Source organism: Felis catus, chromosome D3 (genome assembly GCF_018350175.1).
Source record: "Felis catus isolate Fca126 chromosome D3, F.catus_Fca126_mat1.0, whole genome shotgun sequence".
Lineage (NCBI taxonomy): Eukaryota > Metazoa > Chordata > Mammalia > Carnivora > Felidae > Felis > Felis catus.
The window spans coordinates 35,949,973-35,966,316 of record NC_058379.1 but is presented as its reverse complement, the minus strand read 5'-3'; the positions used below and the strand labels follow the sequence as shown (position 1 = coordinate 35,966,316).

The 16,344-nt window shown below is 44.0% G+C and overlaps 1 protein-coding gene across 10 annotated transcripts in view; it reads left to right on the top strand.

Moving 5' to 3' along the window:
* PTPRM (protein tyrosine phosphatase receptor type M) overlaps window positions 1-16,344 on the top strand; it is a 798,079-nt gene that overhangs the window by 722,572 nt on the left and 59,163 nt on the right. The gene's annotated exons all lie outside the window — the stretch shown is intronic.

Below are 16,344 nucleotides of genomic sequence, written 5' to 3'. Positions count from 1 at the left end.
AGGGAAGGAATGAATGAACAAATGAATTGGGAGTCACTGGGCCAGACACCAGTTAGGCAGTAGAACATTCCAACCAGGCAAGAAGGACATCTCATGTCAGCCTGGCACAGCTTCTACTGACCTGGGTGGATTTGGGGACCATGATCTCCAACGTCCGCGACTCTTTCTTTCCAGAGTTACAGCTGGTCAACTCCAGTTCTCATGAACACTTTTTCTTCCGATGTGCCAGCCAATCAAGGCAGTGTTTCTGGAGATAGTCCATTCTGTTAAACAACTTAGCTTCTCTCCGCCCTGACCCTACTTCTGCATATCCCACCTTCCATAAGCACTTTAATTTTTTTTTTCAACGTTTTTTATTTATTTTTGGGACAGAGAGAAACAGAGCATGAACGGGGGAGGGGCAGAGAGAGAGGGAGACACAGCATCAGAAACAGGCTCCAGGCTCTGAGCCATCAGCCCAGAGCCTGACGCGGGGCTCGAACTCACGGACCGCGAGATCGTGACCTGGCTGAAGTCAGACGCTTAACCGACTGCGCCACCCAGGCGCCCCCCCATAAGCACTTTATATAATCAATTTTATTTGTCCATGATTATTATTTACTGATAATTTGAAAAAGAGAAGCCTAAAAATAATGTCCTTCAGAGACTGAGCTAGGAGCAAACTTCTACATGAAAATAACCAAAATGTGGAGAACGAAGGTTTATAGCAGAAACAGCACCCAATCTTCAACTACCACACTACAATTGAAGCTTTGCTCTAGTGACTTCCTTCTGTTTGCCGTTGATCTGTTTTTCTTCTACATTTCTGCCGCATACTCCATGTGGTCTGAACATTTTAAATAAGGATTCTCAGAAAGATAAATATGGTTTCTGTTTTCCCAATTCCAAATTCTCCCTCCAGCCTCTGAAGCAGTCAGTAATGGTGCTTAGAATAGGTGTACTTAACTCTCCTTGGCAACTCATACTTGGGGCAGAGACTTCCCAGTGTTGATGCAAGTTCTACACACTCTATGAATAAGTTCTCGTCTCCTGCATTCTGGCCTCCAGATGGAAATGAACCCTTGAAATGATTTCGCGATACCATTGAAAGAGGAAAAAAAAATGTTTCAATCAAAAGCTAAGCCTTCAGCAAGCAACTTTGGTTTTTATTCTTTCAAATACCAGTGTGTACATTTCCTGACGTTGTTCTGCCCAGCTAAGCTGTTCCCATATTGCCAATGAGTTGTAGACTTACTATATCCTCTTTGAGGCTGATTTAAAAGTATTACCTGGTAAAATGGAGGATTCTCTAGTTGTCAACTTGAAATAGGGAGGCTTTGAGAATGTGTCATTTATACCTGGGCAAACAGTGACCCCTCATGAGGTCTACATATTCCATATTCCCAGTGCCAAATTCTCCATGCAGGGTCCACTGCAGGTTACTCTCCATGCGTAGTTTTCCAAGGGAAAATGAACAATTGCAATTAACAGCCTATCTACAAACTTCCTTTGAAACTATAATTTTTCTTCACCAGATTAATTTCAACAGAGACTGGCCAATTAGCCAAAAGGTCAGACCATAGACATTTCTCACCCTATGCTCTTAATAAACTCGCTCATTAGTAGTGAGAACGTTTAAAGACAGGTTGCAAATTAAAAGATAAAACCAAAAATAGATTGCAGTAGGTGACATCCACCCTATTGTTACAGATGCCTTATTGCAAACAGGTCCCTCGAGTAATGGAACATAAATTAACACAGAATAATTTGAAGAAAAATGATGCTGCTGTCAAGCAAGCCCTCAGTTTTGGATTGTTTCAAATGCCTTTTAAATCTATAAGAATAATTTACAGGTGTTCATTTGAGGTAGAAAATTCTAGAATCTTATCAAGCTGATAGAAACTCTAAAAGTCTTGAAACCCAGCTCCCCTGTTTTGTCATTGAAACAGACCTTAAAGCAAAACTTGATGTAAGTCACTTTCATCCATATTGTCCCAATGAGTCATGTATACAAAAGTATTTGCAAACTGTGTGGATTGACGTTCATATTTACATAGATTTACATGCAGATTTACATGCAGATGGCATACATTTACGTGCAGTGTCCAACATGGGAGAAACCTAATGTGTTTCTGATCTCCTGAGGGCCTTTTTGTTCAATAGCGAAGAAACAATAGGAGGTCACATCTCTCTTCCAGGATCAGCCCTTTGAAAATATAGAGCTCTGGCTGAATACCCAGGGCTGCAAGCCCTGGTGCTGCCTTCCTGGGCCTGCAACATCATGGACCCTTTCAAAGCAAAGACATTGCTCTCAGACCTAATTTATCCAAAATTGTACAAATATTTCTGTGAACCTACCAAGTGTCTGCCTCACAACCGTGTTGGGAATACAGCAGTGACCTCAGGAATTACATCGTGCTGGTGTATAAATAAACAACCGGCGCTACTCTGATTTTGTAAGAACACCAGGTTTGGGAACGACTTTAGGCTATTTTTCTCCCTCACCCATCCTCCATAGCAGGTGAAAAAGTGAGACCCAGTGCAGAACTGGAACCACTTTCCTGTCACGATCAGGTTCCTGTATCACACAGCGACACAGTTTTGAAGAAGTGTGCAGCAGACAATTTAGGAAGTTTCTGGCCATCGCAAGTTGCTTTTGTTTCTTGCCTTCTTACTCAAAAGGATGCTTCTGGAAATTTCTTCATGCAGTGCCCCATGCTGCCATTGAAAATTTGAGATTGCCTACACTGAGCTATGTCTAGGGAATCAACTTCTCTCTATTTTATTCATTTATTAGAGTTACTCTCTTTTTTCTTAAATAAAAGCAGATCCCACTTGTATACTGAGAAAAGCTTAATTAAAGGATTTAGAGACTAATGAAAGCTTTTATTTCTCTGCCAGTGGCCCCTGAAGCATATGAACATAGGTTTTTCCCTTTGCTTTATGTCTCCTTGACAGAAGGCAGCCAGATCCTGTGGGTCACCAAACCCCTCCATTCTGAGGGCCGCCATTCTTCTTTTTTCTCCTTGATTGCCTTCTCTCTGTTCCCCTCTTCACAGAATGAACAAGTACTCAAGATGAGTTTATGAGGGTTCTCTTTGGAGACAGGCCTGATGAATGCTCTGTGACTCAGCCAGCAAGAGGCTCTTGTGGTGTGAACATCTGTCATGTTCCTCCCTTCTGAGGCTACAAACACTTTCTCATGCGCCTCTTCCCAGCTCTTCAGGCAATATTGCCATACAAGCCCTCCCAGGGATCAAGGACCGAAGGTCCCTCCGGTAGCGGGGCCTCTATCTCTGCAGTGTAGAGCGCATTATTGCCACACGCTGCCTACCAATCCTTTCATTCTTTTCTATATAAGAGTTTCTCTTTGGAGGCCTAATCTTTACCCCTGTCACTCAGATCTGATTTGTCTGCCTTTAGCGTTCAGCTTTCCCTGTCAGGAATGATAGCAGCCTTTGCCTTCCCATTCACAGTGGTACCACCGGGAGCCGAAAATGTTTATGCACCTGCTAGGAAGGCATGGTTCTTAGAGGAGGGCTGGCTGTCATCCCAAAAGAACAAAATCCACATAATGGTTCCATCTAGGTAAATGGAGTTTCCAGAAATGCTTTGGAACATTTTAGTTTTAGGTACAAGTCACGCTAAGAGTCACCCCCTTGCTGGTTTCATTCACACATATTCCTTTGCTTATGCAGTATGGCCACAATCAGATCTTTGAAACTGGGGTCCTAAAATTCCTTCCATATACTAACAAACACTTTTTATGTCAGTAACTAGGACAAGACTTCTCCCGTCCAAGAGGCAGTGGAAAAGAGAGGCTAACGAGCGTGGATACCAGAGTTAGGCTGGCTAGGCTCAGATGCCAGCTTTGCGAGCAACCATTCAATAAATATGAGCTATGATTCTTATCTTATCATTATCATTACATGAATTCCAAGAGACACATTTTCAGTAACACACAGGCAGTTCAGGTTTAACCCAGGAATAGTGTGTACCCATATAGTTTTCGTAAAAATGAATAATTCTACATGAATTAATGCTTCCTTCCAGAAGGATGTCTCAAAGGGAACCACTTATATTTTCACCAATATCCTGCATCCTCCCCAAAGTGCAAAGAGTATCATCATCTTTAAACAAAAGACAGACATGGGTTGGAAAGACAATAAGCTGTATCACAAGCTTGGAGAAATCTATTTTCCTTCCATTGTTGAAGTCTTGCAGAAATTGAGCAGCTCCGATAGCAGCAAAGGACACCAGCCTTGGTGTTCTGAAGGCTTCCCTGAAGCACACAGAGGGTCAGATTGTAATCAGTGAAAACAGCCATATTGCAAAGGCCAGACAGGTTTCTTCGCAACAGGCTTTGTCCAGACCACTTTCTGAGATAAGAATACATAAGGATATTTTAGAGAGGAGTTTTGTAAGGCTGAGAAACTCCTGGAGAACAATGGGGCTGAGAAATGATCTCGTGGAAGAGAGAATAATAATGACAGAGGAGCAGAGGGGGGAAATAAAGGGAAAGATGGGTGCTCTTGGCCTCCTTCAACCTGTGCGTTGGGTGGGCTGGTTAGACGGTTACCACCTTCTGCTTGGCTAGGGGTTAACCGGATGCCTAAAAGTGGTCAGTTACAATCTGCACTGAAGAGCCAGGAGCAGTGTGGAGCTGAAGCAAAAGGAATTCCTGCAGACCACTTCTGAGATCCATTTCACACAGCAAATTCCCAGGAAATGCAGGTGTCCCCAAGCACTGCGTGTCAGCTTAGGAAAAGGACTGAGGAGTCCATAGTTAATGGGTGTCCAATGAGTTTAAAGAATTACTGTTCTTTTTAAATTATATAACAGTATCATTGTTATGCTCTTTAAAATTTTTTAAGTTTATTTATTTGTGAGAGAGACAGAGACCGCGTAAGCAGGGGAGGGGCAGAGAGAGAGGGAGAGAGAGAATACCAAGCAACGTACAGCCTGTCAGCACAGAGCCTGATGGGGGCCTCGAACTCATGAAACCGTGAGATCATGAGCTGAGCCAAAACCAAGAGTCAAGACGCTTAACCGACTGAGCCACCCAGGCACCCCATGGTTATGTTCTTTAAAATATAGGGAGATACCCAGTGAAATATTTATATGCAGGCAAGAAACCATAAATACTACACTCGCAAATAATCCTTCCCATCGCTTCAGGTAAAGGTGACTTCTACCCTGACCCACACCCAAAGCCTCACTACTTACCCAGGGGAAAGCAAACAGGATATTAAAATTTTTCACCAATAATGTATTAACACGTTTCCAAAACAAAATTCCTAGCAACACAATCAGACCAACCTTATTCCACTTAGGTTTGACATATAGACAGATTTTTTTTCTACGCTTGCTTCACATTTAGAACACTTCGATCACTTTCGAAACCTTTTTAGTTTTGAGTTTGTGTGCCAGCGTTTTCATAGAGAAAAATATGTTGGTATTTTTTTCTTTAGCAAAACCCAAGATTGTAATTTAAGTCATCATATGGCGTATGTGGTATGAGAGAAGCCAAAGTTATTCTCTAAACTTGATTTGGGATCTTATCATTCCACAAATTTATCTAAATGGTTAAAAGTGTGTACATGCTTGTGTGTCGAAAATAACTTATTTGAAGACTCCCAAGGGTGATCGGATAGATTTTTTTTTCGAAATGCTTTATTTAGGTTAATTTTAACACGTGTGGCTTTTATTAGGGAAAGAAAACTTCTAAAAATATTATGACAAACTTAGGTGACAGAGCCCCTATTTTCATTTATTTCCTTATTTCCAGGTCCTAAAATTCCTGGTAGGGGAGAAGAATACCTGACTCATTTTGTTTTCAGTTTCCTTTTTTTGAAAAAAACGTGCTTCTTTATTTTTGCTGTGACTTGTGACATAATTAAGACTGGCGTGGAAATGCAGGAATGTATCCTAGCAGGGATAAATTAAGGAAAACCACAATAAAAACTGTGAAGGTATGTAAAAATTTACAACAGAAAAGAAGGGAACTCTAATAATGACCAAAGAAGGTAGGGTGGACTCATACTGGAACTGAGAATACTAGACAATACGAATATGAAAAATGGGAAGGTAGAGATTAGAATTTCAAAATACCAAGTGCCTTGTATTTCTTAGGAAGAAAATTGGGACCGATTAAATGTATCTCTTTGTTAAGACATAGCAAAGAGTATCTACTATATCATTCGTTATACTTTTTGTCGTTAAATATTTCATAACTCTTTAAACCGAGTGAGTAAGACAAAAGACACATTACTAACCAAAAATAAAGAGATGATGGTGGAAGGTTTGTGACCCACAGACAGAGGCTTCCCGGGCTGTTTTAGAATCTGCGTGCGGCCTGTCCATTAGGGTTTGGTTTGTACCAATTTTCTCTTAGTTAAACCCGACGTGACCTTTTGGGGTCCAGTCAGGATGGCATATGTTCTAGTAATGCACCTGGAAGCCCACATTCCACGACGCTTATCATCTAGGGAAAACCCCGAATATTTGCACAGTTAATGTTGGCACACTCTCTGATTTCAGCCTGAAAGGCCAATTTTAGGGAATGGGATGGTTGCTCATGGATATGGCAGGAAGCGTGTGCCTCATTTTAGGTTGTAAGAGGAGCACGCACCTGGGAGCCAATCTAGCAGAAACAGGGTAATTGGCAAGCAGCTGCTAACCCGAGTGGGCCAGGCAAAGGGGAAAGACCCACAGTGGGGAAGCCTCCTCCAGGGTAAGAAGGGATCTATCTTTGTGCGAGAACCACCGAAATCAGTAGCTGCGCACGCTATTTAACAGCGTGATTTAAGTCATCGCTTTTGACACTACTTCTAAAAAGGTGTACTTTATGCCAATTTTCTCTTTTGCTGTCACTAAGTGAAAATTCCAGTAGGCTGGTGAACATTCCGAACCCTGTAATTCTGGGCGTAGAGAATGCTTCCCGTAAGAGCTATCCTTGGAAATCCTATTTTATCATTGCTACCAGTTATATTTTTGAATTTAGTTAAAGAAAGTATTCCCAGGTTTTCCCCATCACACAACAGTCCTCAGTGTTTGCTCCTAATTTCTTCATTGATTTCTGTTGTTGCTTTAAAACGGTAATATCTGGGAGGGGGCGATATTCTTAGCAATTCAGGAAAATGAGCAAATCACAGCTCATGCACCCAGCCGTCTCAACTTCGGTTTCCACTTTCTGCAGCTGAAACCAAAAATTATTCATAAAAATTCCATGATTTTAACATAAGTAGCCTCAGGGGAGAGCAAATGCACCTATCAAGTAAGTATTGTTAAGGATTATTAATGCAGAAGCCGACTGTTTTCTGTGTCACCATTATCGTTTTTGTGATACACGAGGCAGATTCAGTCCGTAAGACATGGTGGCATATTTTACCTTTTACATTTCACTACGGCTACAAATGAAAAGCTACTCAATGTAAAATTATAGATGTATTACAGAACTATCATACTGAAAAATCACATAAAGTTTTCTAATAAAAACTTATTCAGAAACCACTGAAGGGACATCTAATGCTCCGAATGTTGAATAACTGACTCCATAATACTTATTCAGATTATTGCCAGCAGCAACAATAACAATAATGGATCAAAAATTTAGGACCACTTTTATTTATGAGCAAGAGCTTTAAAATAAATGCATAAATCCTAGGCTTGTCTTTTTCCACATTCGTATTCCACCTTCGGTGGCTGTCTGTCCTAATGGAATGAACTGGATGCTGAAGGACTTGACCGAGCCCAAGCCAGGCCAGTGCCCAAAGCAAGGGCTCCTCGGTTTTCTGCAGCCACTTTGCCCTTAGGTTCCCTGCCCTCTCCCTCTGTACTTCCACCATTCGGTGTGTACCCCACACCAGACACAGCCCCCCTCCCACGCCCAGGACCAGTCATGTCACATAGGTGGAGAACTGATGTTCACAAACGAGCCTTCCACTCAGGTCTGTTGAGGTCATTCTGAAATTTAAAAAGTGCAGGGCGCCCAGGTGGCTCAGTCAGTTAAGCATCCAGTACTTGATTTTAGCTCAGGTCATGGTCTCACGGCTCATGGGATGGAGCCTCACATTGGGCTCTGTGCTGACCGTGTGGAGCATGCTTGGGGTTCTCTCTCTCCCCCTCTCTGTCTTCTCTCTCTCACTCTCTCTCTCTGTCCCTCCCCCACTCATGCCCTGTCTCCCTCTCTGTCAAAAATAAATAAACTTTTTTTTTTTTAAGTGCAATTGTATTGACCTGAGTTGGAATCCCAGCTTCAAAGGCGCCCAGGTGGCTCAGTCGGTTAGCATCCGACTTCTGCTCAGGTCATGATCTTGTGGTTCGTGAGTTCAAGCCCCGGTCGTGCTTTGTGCTGACAGCTCAGAGCCTGGAGCCTGCTTCCAATTCTGTGTCTCCCTCTCTCCACGACCCCCCTATCATGCTCTGTCTCTCTCTCTCTCTCTCTCTCTCTCTCTCTCTCTCTCTCTCTCAAAAATACCTAAAAACAAACAAACAAATAGGCACTTATTCTCCTAAGTCTGGTTCTCATCTTAAAATAGTAAAGTACACAGTTGCAGAGATGTGTAAACGAGACAGTACACATAAGACACACCTGGCCCGAGGGGCTCATCACTGCCCCTCATTTAATTGTTCACTGTCTTTGTCATCCTGCTTCCCAAGTCCCCTTTACTTTCCAGCCCAAGGCCCTCAGCTCCTTTGCACCAGGGTGAGCAAGAATCCAGCTCAGTGTTGTCCACAACCGCCCTCCAAAGGCAGCCCGTCTCCCCGGTCTGATTCAGGTGGGATCCCCATCTCTGCACTAGGTCACCTTGAGTGTGCCAGCTGCGCAAGGCCATCCGGAGGCCAGTCACCCTGCCCACCACTGTTCTGACCTCCCTCCCCCCATACGCCACATGCTGCGGAGGAATCACCATGTGGAGCCATGCCACCACTGTCTTAGGGATTCCAGACATTTCCACACTGCCTGGACATGTCCACTGCTGGTCTCTGCCAGCCGCCTACATGTCCAGGGAGCCATCCTTGGAACAATTCAACATTTTTTGATACACCTAGACTAAGATATTTAAAATGTGCCTTTCTCATTACTCGTTGCGTTATCTCTCTATTTACTCTTTGTTTGCTGTTCAGATTCGACATAGTCGTGTTTCTTGAGAATTTTTGTTCAGTAAATAAAACAGGTCCCTCCACAATGGGCACACATCTGTCTGCCTGCTGCAGGAGAGCTGAGCGGCTCCCTCTGGACTTGACCTTCTGGTAGCTGGACTCCCTACTTGTTAAAAGGAGATAGTATTAAATGTTTTCTAAGATGAAATGAGGACTGATGTAATTAGAATAAACATTTTATGATATGTGATAAATATATTTTGACTGCTTTATAGACTTAAGCATATCTAACCTGAAAGAAAACACATGAAACCTCCAACCACGGGTTTCATCCAGAAAAATATGGCACTCAAGCCAAACATTCCACCTCCATTTAAAAGAATAAGTATTACCAGCCTCTACTGCTTTCAAGTGTTCTGAATTCAGAGCATCCCAATGTGTATCAAATTACTCCAATTTTTTTTTCATTTTTTAAATGTTTGTTTATTTTTGAGAGAGAGAGAGAGAGAGCGAGCGAGAATGGGGGAGGGGCAGAGGGAGAGAGGGAGGCACAGAATCTGAAGCAGGCTCCAGGCTCTGAACTGTCAGCAGACAGCCTAGCATGTGGCTCAGACTTCACGAGTCATGAGATCATGACCTGAGCTGAAGTCAAGATGCTTAACCGACTAGGCCACCCAGGCGCCCCACCCCGACTTCTACTATGATCAAATACAGGTTTCAATGGCATTGTTTAACAAATAAAGTTTTCTCTTTATTTAAAAAAAAAATACTCCATTTCTAACATCAAGTTTTACCCATAATAGAAATTTGTTTCAGACAGGGGCGCCTGGGTGGCTTGGTCGGTTAAGCGTCTGGCTTCAGCTCAGGTCATGATCTCACAGTCCGAGAGTTCGAGCCCCACATCAGGCTTTGTGCTGACAGCTCAGAGCCTGGAGCCTGTTTCAGATTCTGTGTCTCCCTCTCTCTCTGCCCCTCCCCTGTTCATGCTCTGTCTCTGTCTCAAAAATAAATAAACGTTAAAAAAAATTTTTTTAAAAAGAAATTTGTTTCAGACAAAGGAGGCAGGAAGCCCTGTGATTTTTCAGAGTCAGTATTTCAGTCAGTTGCTTTGTTTCAGACCTGAGCAGCACCCCACAGTAGTCTTTGAGATGGGTAAGAGTTTTGTCAAGTGCAAGAAAGCCCGTTGTGCATGGGGCTCCTTCTCGGGGAGATCAGTGTTGATGGCGTCCGTATAGACTTAAGTATCTAGAAATGAATCCTTCTAAAACTAATCATGTACCCCATGGAAAATCTCCATGTGTCTCCAGAAGTGTGCATAGCTCAGTTTGAAATGCAAGTATCTTAGGATTCTTACTTTACTTCCCTTTAAATGAGAATGTAATATGTCCTTGACTTTTCTCTACCTTCTACAACTGCAAGCTTCTTGAAAGTAGGGGCTATTCTTCTGTAATTCACCTTGGCACCCCTTCTACACCTCAAAGGGTGCCTGGCACAGAGCAGGCTGGGTGCTCACCTATAGATACAGGCTGCACGCTCACATTCCCACCAGGGGCCAGCAAGGGGGTGTGAATGAGGGAAGCAAGCTAGGTATGAGACCATTGGGCACAGAGAAACTGTGACCCGAATGGGCAGGTCCGCGTCCACAGACCTCCAAGGAAGACGTACATTAAGAACAGACTGGCATCACAACTGACTGTAAATGTTTGAAGAAACAGGGAGCCATGGTTTGGGTCTCGGAACACTTGCCTGAGGAGGTGACCTTCAGTGGGCCAAGCCGAGACGGATAGCAATCGGAGGAGGGCTTCTGGACTGCAAATGCTCCCGACTGCTGGCAGCTCAGGACCTAGGAGAAGTAGGGACAGTGGAGAAGGGGACTGCGGCTGGCCATACTCAAAAAGTTGGATTTGATTCTGTGGCAGGGGGACCCATGGGAGGCTGGAAGGCAGGAATCACCCTGATTAAAATTATGCGTGTTTGAAGAGGTGTTTTCAGGTGGTCGACGTGGGTTTTCTTCTGTGATCCTCCTGCCGGGATCATGATGACTGCGCGCACGCCCCTGTCGGTTAGAACCCTTCTGAGTCGCTTTTGACGTTGCCACGGAGGCAGCGTCACACAGTGGGGTAAGGCCTCACATGTCAGCTCTGCAACCCACGAGCCATGTGCCCTCAGACAATCTGCCTGACTTCCCCGGGGCCCCTCTCCTTCCAGTAACATGCACCTGTTACACTGGAATGCAGTCTTTTTAATGAGTTACTTTTTAACGAGTTGTTACACGTTAAACTACTTCAAACGGGACCTGAGAAACAGCAGGTGCCCAAAAGAGGTTAGGTATTATCCTGTTCATGACGGGATCACATTTTGAATTTGTACTATCGTTCTTCCCTTCAAAAAACTCCAATATGCCACTGTGAGCTTAAGGACCTTGATTTCTTGGCGGTTCTGATTAACACAGAAAACACACCATATAGAAATTAGAACATGAAGAAAAGGGATACAAGTCTTCTCTGAAGATTTGAAATTACGATTTTTTTAATATCGCTCACTTTCCATGAACTGAAGAACTCACCTTACTCAATAGAGCCCATCCTTGAATGTCTTTCATTGATGCTTGCCATTGCTTTTAATTTTTTTTTTATTGTGCTCTAGTCCCTCCTGACCTTTTTATTGTTGTTGTTGTTGTTGTTGTTGTTGTTGTTGTTGTTGTTCCTTCCGGGCTCCGTGGTGGTAGGAATGGCCCCTGCACACATTTTCTTCTCAGCAGAGGTCCACGTGAGTCCAGCATTGTGAGGGAAACAATGTATTATCGGCCTGGTATTCTTGAAATTTTGAGACCTTCCCTTGCACTTGCTTGAGTCCCTAGGGGGACAACTGCTGGGAAGAACTTTCTTGCCTGTTGTGCAAACATCGGTAAAATGCAGCCACAGCAATCTCAGAGGCTCCCACCCAGACACAAACTGCGGAAATCATCCTAGGGCTGTCGGTCACAGCCGTCCGTCCCTCGAGTGAGGGAGGTTTTCCGGAGTCCTTTGCCTACCTCTGTAGATTCCTTGTCTTAGGAGTTTAGTTGTTTGTCCACCCTGGAAGCAATCCCCAGTGACCTCTCTATATTTGTCCTCGTGGTAAGGGCATGTGCCACACCAGCTTCTGGGAGACAGACAACAAAGGCAGAGGAATACTGACTCTCCCCTGGTGTTCTGCCCTAAATCTCAGCTCTGTCAGGGCACGGGTGCCAGGGATAACCGCCTTGTATCCCGGGCATTTATCTGGAGGCTCATGGTGACCAGGGTCACTCAGACCCCACCAGGAGCTACCAAAATCAAAGGGAGTGGATCTTGGTATCAGTAAAGCCTGTTCTGTGCTGGCCTCTGGCATGCTTTTTGATTTTTGTTAGAAGACATGTATCTCTGAGTCATAATTTATTCGTGTCTCGGGAAATAATTTGAAATACATTATTCAGTATAATTGGAATAATTTCAAAAAGAAAAGAAAAACAGGACTGATCAATTTTGCATTAAAAACCTTAAATTCCAGGGCACCTGGGTGGCTCAATCGGTTGAGCGTCCGACTTCGGCTCAGGTCATGATCTCGCGGTCCATGAGTTCGAGCCCCGCGTCGGGCTCTGTGCGGACAGCTCAGAGCCTGGAACCTGTTTCAGATTCTGTGTCTCCCTCTCTCTCTGCCCCTCCCCCGTTCATGCTCTGTCTCTCTCTGTCTCAAAAATAAATAAATGTTAAAAAAAATTTTTTTTAAAAACCTTAAATTCAGGTGCCTTCCTTCTTCCTTTAGTCCCCTTCCCCTCCAAAAAAAGCATGAAAACACAAACCAAGATTTGAATGAACATTCACGAAAATATCTTGCATCATTAGTCAAGAGGACAAAACTCTCCGGTGCCCACCCCCGAACAGTTTTGTTGGTGAACCGCCATGGTCACCAGATCAGGGAGGTCATGTGGTGTGTCAGAAAGGGGGCTGCTCTCAAATGACAGCACAGTGGCACACACGTGAAGGGGAGAAGAGACCAGGAAACCAAGCCAAAACTACACCGGGGGAGATGGGGACCCTCTCCTTGCATGTTTTTTTCTTCCTGGGATCAACTCAGAATAATCTTTGTGTTCAAATTCATTTTCATTTTTTTTTTAAATTTTTTTTCAACGTTTATTTATTTTTGGGACAGAGAGAGACAGAGCATGAACGGGGGAGGGGCAGAGAGAGAGGGAGACACAGAATCGGAAACAGGCTCCAGGCTCCGAGCCATCAGCCCAGAGCCTGATGCGGGGCTCGAACTCATGGACCGCGAGATCGTGACCTGGCTGAAGTCGGACGCTTAACCGACTGCGCCACCCAGGCGCCCCTCATTTTCAGATATTAGCCCAAACTGTTACAGTTCCTCTGGATACTGATTGTAATTTTAGCATTGAAAAGAACATCACCTATTTCATTTTTCTAGCCCAGTCTTTTTTTTTTTTAGTCTAATTTTTCTATCCTAATTGTTTTTTTTTTTTAGTCTATCCCAATCTTTTTTTTTTTAAGGCAGCAAGTAAGAAAATCGTCAAGAATACCATTTATATAATCACCCAAGTGAACCACTAATGCTTATAAATGCCCTTGATTTTAAAGTTAACCCATGTGTAGCTTTGTAAACATTAAAAACCCCTATCACCTTCATAGCCTCTGAGCCCCCTTGGTGAAGTGATACAGCCATGTTCCTAGATGACATTTTATGTACGAAGTTCCTTCTAAATCAGAGAGAAATGGGATTTCTCCATTCAAATTGCTGGTACCCAGAGTTAGACTAATTAGTAGATTCAAAACAAATCTTCGGTGTTCCGCAATTCACCTGCTCCATATGAGACCACCTGATAGGTCAGAAGGTAGAGCCGAATGTTTCTGATGCTCTGGATCCGTGGTTCTCCACCAGGAGAGATTTGAAAATACACCCAGACCTAACCTCACCCCAGACCAATTAAATCAGTCTTTCAGGTTAGGATCTCAGAATTTTTTTTGAATTTTTTTTAATGTTTATTTATTTTTGAGCTAGAGGGAGACAGAGAATGAGTGGGGGAGAGGCAAAGAGAGAGGGAGACACAGAATTGAATCAGGCTCCAGGCTCTGAGCTGTCAGCACAGAGCCCAATGCGGGGCTCGAACCCACGAGCTGTGAGATCATGACCTGAGCTGAAGTCAGACGTTTACCCACTGAGCCACCCAAGCTTCCCAGAGCTCAGAAATTTTTAAACATTTCTTAAACATTTTTAAACAGCAAAAAAATTTTTTTCACATTAAACATAGTTTTCTTAACATATTTTTAAACATGTTTTTTAACATAAAAACAGATTTTTAAACATTAAATTTAAACATTTAAATATTTTGAGAGAGAGCACAGGGAGGGGCAGAGAGAGAGGAAGTGAGAGAGAATCCCAAGCAGGCTCCGTGCTGTCAGTGCAGAGGGAACACGGGACTCAAACTTACAAGCCGTGAGATTATGACCTGAGCCAATAATCAAGAGTCAGACGCCCAGCCGACTGAGTCACCCAGGCACCTCGGATCTCAGAATTTTTTAAAAGCTACACAATAATCGTAACCTGCAGCTAGAGTTGAGAACCACTGCCCTCGGTAGGGAACAGTTACTGGAGGCCAGGACGGCACTCTGGTTACCTAGGGAAATGGACTGAGTTAAGTTGAGAGGCAAAGCCTTGAGTCTGGGAAACAGAGGAGGGACTTGGTTGGTGGTTGGGAGCAGTAGTCCAGTCACAGCACTCTGAGGCCTGCCTGATCACTGCTCTCACACATTCCGAAGAGCCCCTTGCAGAAGATGCCCCCTTTCAATGAACTGGAAAGGAGTGAAGCCGATGTGCTTTCCAGCTTCTATAGAGAGTCTCCAAAATAGAAGTCGAGGAAGGAAATCATGTAAATATGATCTATTAATATTCCTTAATCCTGAGATATGTTTTAGTATGTTTAATAGTAAATAATACAATTTATACATAAGCATATAGGCTCACTTCTTGATTCACTTATTCACTGAGCTCCTGCTATGTCCCAGGTGTTCCATAAGGCACTAAGGAAATTGTAGTAAAACCACAGCCACAGCCATGTTTCCCTCCAGGGGGCTCTTAAATAATCACAAGGGAGTCTAAAGCTCAGAAAGGGGAAGTGAGCTGCACTTGGGAACTGGCCCACAGCCTGGAATAGCTCTGGAGTGACTCCTGTTGGGCACGGAAGGGAGACGTGGCTTTTCTTCTGCAGGCATATGCCATCCACAGTGCTGGAACATCTGACTCATCCACCACAGCCATGGTCATCAGGACTCTTGCCGCAACTTGCAGACTAGGTGGCTCAGGCCCGTGTATCTAGTGAAGGAAGCAGAAAGTGCCTGGGCCACCTCTTTGCGGAGGGGGAGGGGAGTCATGTTGGGAAGGCTATCTGTGTATACAAAGATAGACTCAGGGTGTATTTGTTCTTGTGAATAAGCGACAAGCGGTTCAGGACACAATGAATGCTCCTGTCCACAGGCTACAAACGTAGTGATGGATGGGATCCAGTGTTTACGTGTCCCCTCTGTAACCTTAGATTGAAGTCGTTGAAATCCTCAGCCCATACCTCAGGAGAATGGCACGTGCGTGGGCTGAAATGGCGGGGCACAGCTTCATGAGAGGTGGCGGGCCTGGACCCCTCAGGGGACAAGACACAGAGACATCAGGAGGTGGAGTCAGCTTTTCCGGGAAGGGTGAGCGTGTAGTCAGAGCAGCAAGGAGGAGTGATAGAAGCTTGTGTTGTAGACAGAAGGCAAGGAGGTTTTGATGGTGAAACTGGAGAAGAAAAATTACCCAAGAACCAGCTGATAATTGGTCAAGATGAATGGGAGGTACCTGAAGGGGGGCCCCGGCTGTGCCACCATTACTCAGTGTCCAAGCCTTAGCCAAGGAAGGACCACTTATAAATATCTTTGAACACACCTTGTCTTCGTGTTCATGCTTTGCTATTTATAAAATGCCTACGTATGCATTAACTCCACGACTCCTCAAAATAACCCTGAGATGTGTCATTGAAATCAGTATGTAGATCAAGAAAGATGAAAACACTGAAGCTTACGGTGGCTAACTTGTCCAAAATCACACAGCCAGTGAAAAGGTAGAGGCAGATCTCAAAGTCAGATATTTGAGTTCCAGATCCAGTAATCTGCATTGTCAAGATCCTATAGTACAACCGGGTCCTGGTCCCAGCATGTGCCTGACCATTTGTATGATTCCCCACGTATCATG